The sequence below is a fragment of the Callospermophilus lateralis genome, chromosome 10, assembly GCF_048772815.1.
Source record: "Callospermophilus lateralis isolate mCalLat2 chromosome 10, mCalLat2.hap1, whole genome shotgun sequence".
Lineage (NCBI taxonomy): Eukaryota > Metazoa > Chordata > Mammalia > Rodentia > Sciuridae > Callospermophilus > Callospermophilus lateralis.
In genome coordinates, this window is record NC_135314.1 from 94,818,359 (window position 1) to 94,824,943 (window position 6,585).

The 6,585-nt window shown below is 42.9% G+C and overlaps 1 protein-coding gene across 2 annotated transcripts in view; it reads right to left on the reverse strand.

Annotated features, from left to right (window-relative positions):
* Gpr160 (G protein-coupled receptor 160) overlaps nt 1-5,186 on the reverse strand; it is a 45,394-nt gene extending 40,208 nt beyond the window's left edge. The window contains exons 1-2 of one of the 2 annotated variants that reach the window (XM_076868448.2): nt 5,099-5,186; nt 4,413-4,526 (exon numbers count right to left, since the gene is read on the reverse strand). The gene's annotated coding sequence lies outside the window, so the exon portion shown is untranslated. Of the gene's footprint in view, nt 1-4,412; nt 4,527-4,847; nt 4,919-5,098 lie in introns of those variants that run through there. The other variant, XM_076868449.2, reaches the window with a different exon arrangement.
* Nucleotides 5,187-6,585: the final 1,399 nt, after the last annotated feature.

Here is a 6,585-nt window from a genome sequence, read left to right on the forward strand (position 1 = left end):
TATAAACAAAAGTTAAAAGAATTTACAGCTAGAAAACTGGCACTACATAACATCCTTGGCAAAATATTTCATGAAGAGGAAATGAAAAACAACAATGAAAACCAGCAGAGGGAGGTAGTACAATAAAAGAAATACTAATCAAAGAGGAAAACCAAGTCAAGTTAAATAACAAAAATAAACAAATATGGCTGAAAATACAAACCATGTCTCAATAGTAACCCTAAATGTTAATGGCTTTAACTCACCAATCAAGACATAGGCTAGCAGATTGGATTAAAAAAAAAAAGATCCAACAATATGCTGCCTACAGAAGACTCATTTCATAGGAAAAGACATACACAGATTGAAGGTGAAAGGTTGGGAAAAATCATACCACTCACATGGAGTGCGGAAGCAAGTAGGAGTCTCCATACTCATATCAAATAGACTTCAAGGCAAAGTTAATCAAAAGGGATAAAGATGGACATTACATACTGCTCAAGGGAACCATACACCAACAAGACATAACAATCATAAATATATATGCCCCAAACAATGGTGCAGCTATGTTCATCAAACAAACTCTTCTCAAGTTCAAGAGTCAAACTGACCAAAACACAATAATCTTGGCTGACTTTAACACACCTCTCCCATCACTGGACAAATCTTCCAAACAAATGTTGAATAAAGAAACTATAGAGCTCAATAACACAATTAATAACTTAGACTTAACTGACATGTATAGAATATATTAACCAGCATCAAGTGGTTATGCTTTCTTCTTAGCAGCACATGGATCCTTCTCAAAAATAGACCATACACTATGCCACAGGGCAACTCTTAGCAAATACTAAGGAGTAGAGATACTACCATGCATTTTATCAGATCATAATGGAATGAAATTGGGAATCAACGACAAAATAAAGAATAAAAAATTCTGCATCACATGGAGACTGAACAATATGCTACTGAATGAACAATGGGTTACAGAAGACATCAAGGAGGAGATTAAAAAATTCTTAGAGGTAAATGAGAACACAGATACAACATAATAAAATCTCTGGGACACTATGAAAGCAGGACTAAGAGGAAAATTCATTGCATGGAGTTCATTCCTTAAAAGAAGAAAAAGTCAACAAATAAATGACCTCACACTACATCTCAAAGCCCTAGAAAAAGAAGAACAAATCAGCAGCAAAAGCAGTAGAAGGCAAGAAATAATTAAAATCAGAGCTGAAATCAATGAAATTGAAACAAAAGAAACAATTGAAAAAAATCGACAAAACTAAAAGTTGATTCTTTGAAAAAATAAATAAAATTGACAGATCCTTAGCCATGCTAACGAAGAGAAGGAGAGAGAGAACTCAAATTACCAGCATACGTGATGAAAAAGGCAATATCACAACAGATACTACAGAAATACAGAAGATAATTAGAAATTATTTGAAATCTTATACTCTAATAAAATAGAAGACAGTGAAGGCATTGATAAATTCCTTAAGTCATATGATCTTCCCAGATTGAGTCAGGAAGATATACACAACTTAAACAGACCAATATCAAGTGAGGAAATAGAAGAAACCATCAAAAGACTACCAACCAAGAAAAGCCCAGGACCAGATGGATTCACAGTCAAGTTCTACAAGACCTTTAAAGAATAACTAATACCAATACTCTTAAATTTATTTCAGAAAACAGAAAAAGAGAGAGTACTTCCAAACTCATACAGTGAGAACAATATCACCCTGATTCCAAAACTGACAAAGACACTTCAAAGAAAGAAAACTTCAGACCAATATCTCTAATGAACATAGATGCAAAAATCCTCAATAAAATTCTGGCAAATCGAATACAAAAGCATATCAAAAAGATTGTGCACCATGATCAAGTGGGATTCATCCCAGGGATGCAAGGCTGGTTCAACATACGGAAATCAATAAATGTAATTCATCACATCAATAGACTTAAAGATATGAATCACATGATCATCTCGATAGATGCAGAAAAAGCATTTGACAAAATACAGCACCCCTTTATGTTCAAAACACTAGAAAAACTAGTGATAACAGGAACATATTTCAACATTGTAAAGGCTATCGATGCTAAGCCTCACCATCATTCTAAATATGTTAGAGTCTCACTAAGTTGCTTAGGCTGGCCTTGAACCTGTCTCAGCCCCCAGAACTGCTAGGATTACTGGCACGTGACACCATGCGTAGCCCTCAACTGAATCTTAAAACATCTCTACATCTTCTTTTAGACTACTCAATCTATATGTGCCAGGTCTAGACTTGAGGAGATTCATCTAACACTTTGACTTTTAATTGTCATGTATGTCATTTACTTGACTTGTTTTCTTTTTAAATCAAAGAGGCATTAAGTTCAGTTGCACTGAAGCTACTAAAAACTGTGGGTTTATCTTTCAGAAATATGCCTTCCCTTTTTCCCTCCACTGCATTTCAATAGCTCCCTCTTAGAACCAAACGTTTACAAATTACTGATCAACATAACAGAATCAGCAGAAATTATAAGACAAATCCTGAGAAAAAATAAGTTAGATACTATTCTCTCTCAAAGCAGTGTTCTCTAAAAGAATGATGGAACACCATGCAGAATTTTAAGTAGTCAATTCTTTGCTAAATATTTACATGTCATGATTCCTAATACAAACTCATAAAGACATGAAAAAAATCAGCACAGAAAATACAAAAATCTCTTTCAAGTTATAAGTAGATCTCTGCTCATCTTTTTTTTTTTTAATAAAAATCTTTTAACCTATATGATGATTCCAAAAGTGTATGCATGTGTGTTCACTACTTTAGCCTGGCCTTTTTGTTCGTTTTTGGTGCTAGGGATGGAACCCAGGGCCTTGTGCATGCTAGGACTGTGCTCTACCACAAAGCACATCCTCATACCCTGGCCTCTGCTTTTTGATGAGTGTAATTTGAAAGGGATTTGGGCAACTGGCAAAAACTGCTAACACATTTTATACAACCCGCCTGACTGGAGGCAACTCAACCCCCAGGCATGCTGATACCCTTTGTGCAGAAAAAGCTGACCCAGTATCCACCTGCATCAACTCATCCACTCAGCTTTGACATTCTCAGCAAACACCCTGTGCCTTTAGAGCAAAATAAATCCATACCCCCAAGAGACAGAAAAGTAAGGCTTGTGATGACAATCAATTTACAAAGAATAAGGAAGTGTGGAAGGCTTTGAATCTAAAAGGACCTGTAGTACTAAACCTAAACCTATCTTCTGCCAAAAAATAAATAAAATAAAAAGCAGGCAACCAAAAAAAAAAAAACCTCCGCAGGTAATAGTATTGTTACTTTTAAAGGAAAATGCTCAACATATTTTCATACCCATCACCCAGCTTCAACAATTAACAACTCATAACCAACTCCTCTCCTTCCCCCCATTTCTCTGCTAAAGCTCCCCCAAATTGGATTATTTTAAGGCACATCCCCAAGCCACATTTCAACTTCACTCAGTAACTAAAAGTTAAAGATTTTTTAAAGCCATAATTATGATGCCAATAATAAAACTAAAACCCATCAAATAACAAGTACAAATTTCTTCCACATCTCAATGTTTTAAAAGGTTCTTTCATCTAGTTATGGACCAGGCTACATGGGCAATGACCAGACAGATTCCATTTTACTCTGAGACTCCATGTCATGTAAGGAATGCTTCTCCCATGGGAACACCCCGCCTCTATACCTATCAATAGTTGCTTAGCATAACATGTTTGCCAACACAAAATGGCAATTCTTATACAATATAAAATTGTTTCCTTTTTGCTTCCCATTTTTGTTGGACTATGTACCCTGTCAGAGATTGACTGTCCAGGTGTTAGAAACTATTCTTTAACTTGGACTTAACTAGGGTCTTTTTGACCCACTTCCCTTCTGCTTATGATCTCAGGACGTTTGCTTATGGTTTTGAATGATAGCAGCAGCCACTTATTATTAATGTGGTTTTGGACTATATAGGTGTACTCAAACTCCAGAAGGGAGTAGAAGGGTGTAGACTTGCAGCCTGCCTCTTGGCCCACAGCCTAGTGAGTAAAGGCTCCCTCTTCTGCTTTAAGATGGACTCGGTGATTTATTATAATCTCACCATAACAATTTAATAAGGATACAATAAAGGCTCAGAAGATTTAATGCTGCGTTATGTCTCTCAAATCGTTTTCAAATCACAGGTACCCCACAGGAGCCAGGTGATTCCCAATAACTCTAATAACTCTATTCCCCGGATACCACATAGAAATGCTGATCATACATATGTAAATTTCTCTCTAAATTTATAAACAAAGCACACAAGAACCCATTTCCCCTGAAGAAACTGAACAATATCGACAGCCACCATTTACATGTCCTTTGCAATGGTGCGAGTTATCTCTGGAGTTGAGCAACACCCAACCGCCTTACCCGAGCGTTTGCACAGTGGGGGACGAAGAAAGCGTGTTTCCTTCCTCTGAGGCCCGATGGGCGCAGTCGCCTCCCGAAAGCGGAACCCTGCTTGCTGCCACCTCCCGAGACCACCTGCGCAGGTGAGAAAAAGTTGCTTCAGCCGCCGGGTTCCCGAAGACCGGCCCAGGTTATCTAAAAGGCATTGGGCTAGTGAGGCTGGTCATCAAGGAACCAGCCAAGCGCTCTGTCCTCGGAGACTGGCCAGCGCTGCAAAGCCCGGAGGCTTAATCCCCGCGCCCGGCGTGCGCGCGGACGCCGGCCGCAACGCCCCGCTCAGCAGCCGGCACGCAAAGTCGGCCCGAGCGAACGCCCGCGCTTGTGTACGGGCCCGCAATCACCTGAGAGTGCCCGGGAGGAGGCAGGAGTCACACCCCCGCGTTTCTCTGCCCTCACCTGTATTCTAACGTCCAGAAGCCACTTCCCCGGCCTCCCTCAAATTCACCACAGACCCGTCGCGTCCCACCCCGAGCCCGTAAGGCTCACGCGTCGGTGGCGTACTCCCGGGTCCCTCAAGTAGCAGAGAAATTCCAGCCCTCCAAATCCTGTAAGGGAAATCCCTCCCCTCCCGACGCCGGGAAAGCAGCGCAGCACAGGGGCAGGGGACCCGCCGGGACCTCGGGACGCCTCCCCGCCCCCGCACTCACCCGCGGCTCGAAGCTCGAGGTCGGCGTCCGGCTCACAAACTCCCAGCCCACAAGCCGCGAGGTCGCAGCCCAGGCACCTGCCGCGCCCGGCCCCAGGTGACTGCCCGAAGCAGGGGCGGGGCCCGCGTGCCCGCCCGCCCACTCCGCTCCGCCCTGAGCACTCCGGGGAGGAGAGGGCAGGGAGCACGGCCCCCAGATCCCACAGCGCCCAGCTGGCTCCAGACCCGGAAGAGCCGACGTCCGTGCCCCGTCTAGGCTCCGGAGAGATTAGCCGGGTTTGCGGAGTGGAGGGGGGGCGCCCTCTGCCGGTGGGGTGGCGAGAGGTGCGGGAGGCTGAGGCTGGCGGAGAGACATCCCTCAGTGTGCGGGATGCGGGAGCTGCTGGGCGCTTATTAAGAAGTCCTTTCCTTGGGGATGGGGTTTTGGCTCAGGGGTACAGCGCTTGCCTAGCAGGCGTGAGGCACTGGGTTTGATCCTTAGCACCACATAAAAATAAGTAAAATAAGAGGTATGTGTCCATCTACAACTAAAAAAATATTAAAAAACAAAAAAACCCTTCCTGGCGCTAGGCGTTGAAGCCCCAGCTTAAAGAGTACCCCAGGTCCCCCGGAGGCAGCACGGGCAGGGCAGCTCTCCATCACAAACTCTCAATTAGCTAACAGTCACAAATTTACACTTTTGGCAATTGTCTCCAGATGGAGCTTACACACAGATGACAGAACCCAAGACTTTCATGCCACTAAAACAACTGTCAGTGATATTGTTAGGTGCAGGACAAGGTGAACAAACGTTAGCTGCAGGATAACCCACGCACTCAAACCCCCCTGTGTCTGGTTCTTTATCACCTGTTTGCCTCAAGTCTGAACACTCAACCCCACTCAAGGCTGAACACTGGACCCCCCACCCATCTGGTGCAACAGAAATCCACATCTGACCCCTGCCCCATCTGCCTGAAGGCAGAAGATTACAGCCTTAGCAACTATTGTGTGATCCAATCATTGAACATCAACAAGACAGCTTGCAGACCCAGAGACCCCATTAGATTTTTGGCTATAAAAACTCCCTCCTGCCGGCCCCCCCTCTCTTGCTCTCTGTCTCCCTCTCTTGCTTTCGCTCTCCCTTGCTCTCTCTTTCTTCTCTCACTCTTTCTTTCTCGCTCTCTTTTTCTCTTCTTTTGCACTGCTGCAATAAAGCAGTGGTCGCTCAGAGTATTGTGGTCACTTTCCTTTCAGATATACTATGAATTCTTATTTTTAAATTAAATAGCTGCAAATAACACACATGTTACATTGCTTTCTGTGTGTCTACAGTGCTGATTTGCTGTAGACAGCATCTATGACTTGTCATTTGAAAGTACAAAATATGGCACATATAAAATATGATACAGTTGAAATATATAAAATATGGCACAGTTTCCTCCTGCTGCTGCTGCTCATCTTCAAACAGAGCCTTAAATGAGGAGCCTGGATATCTCAACCCTGGAAAGA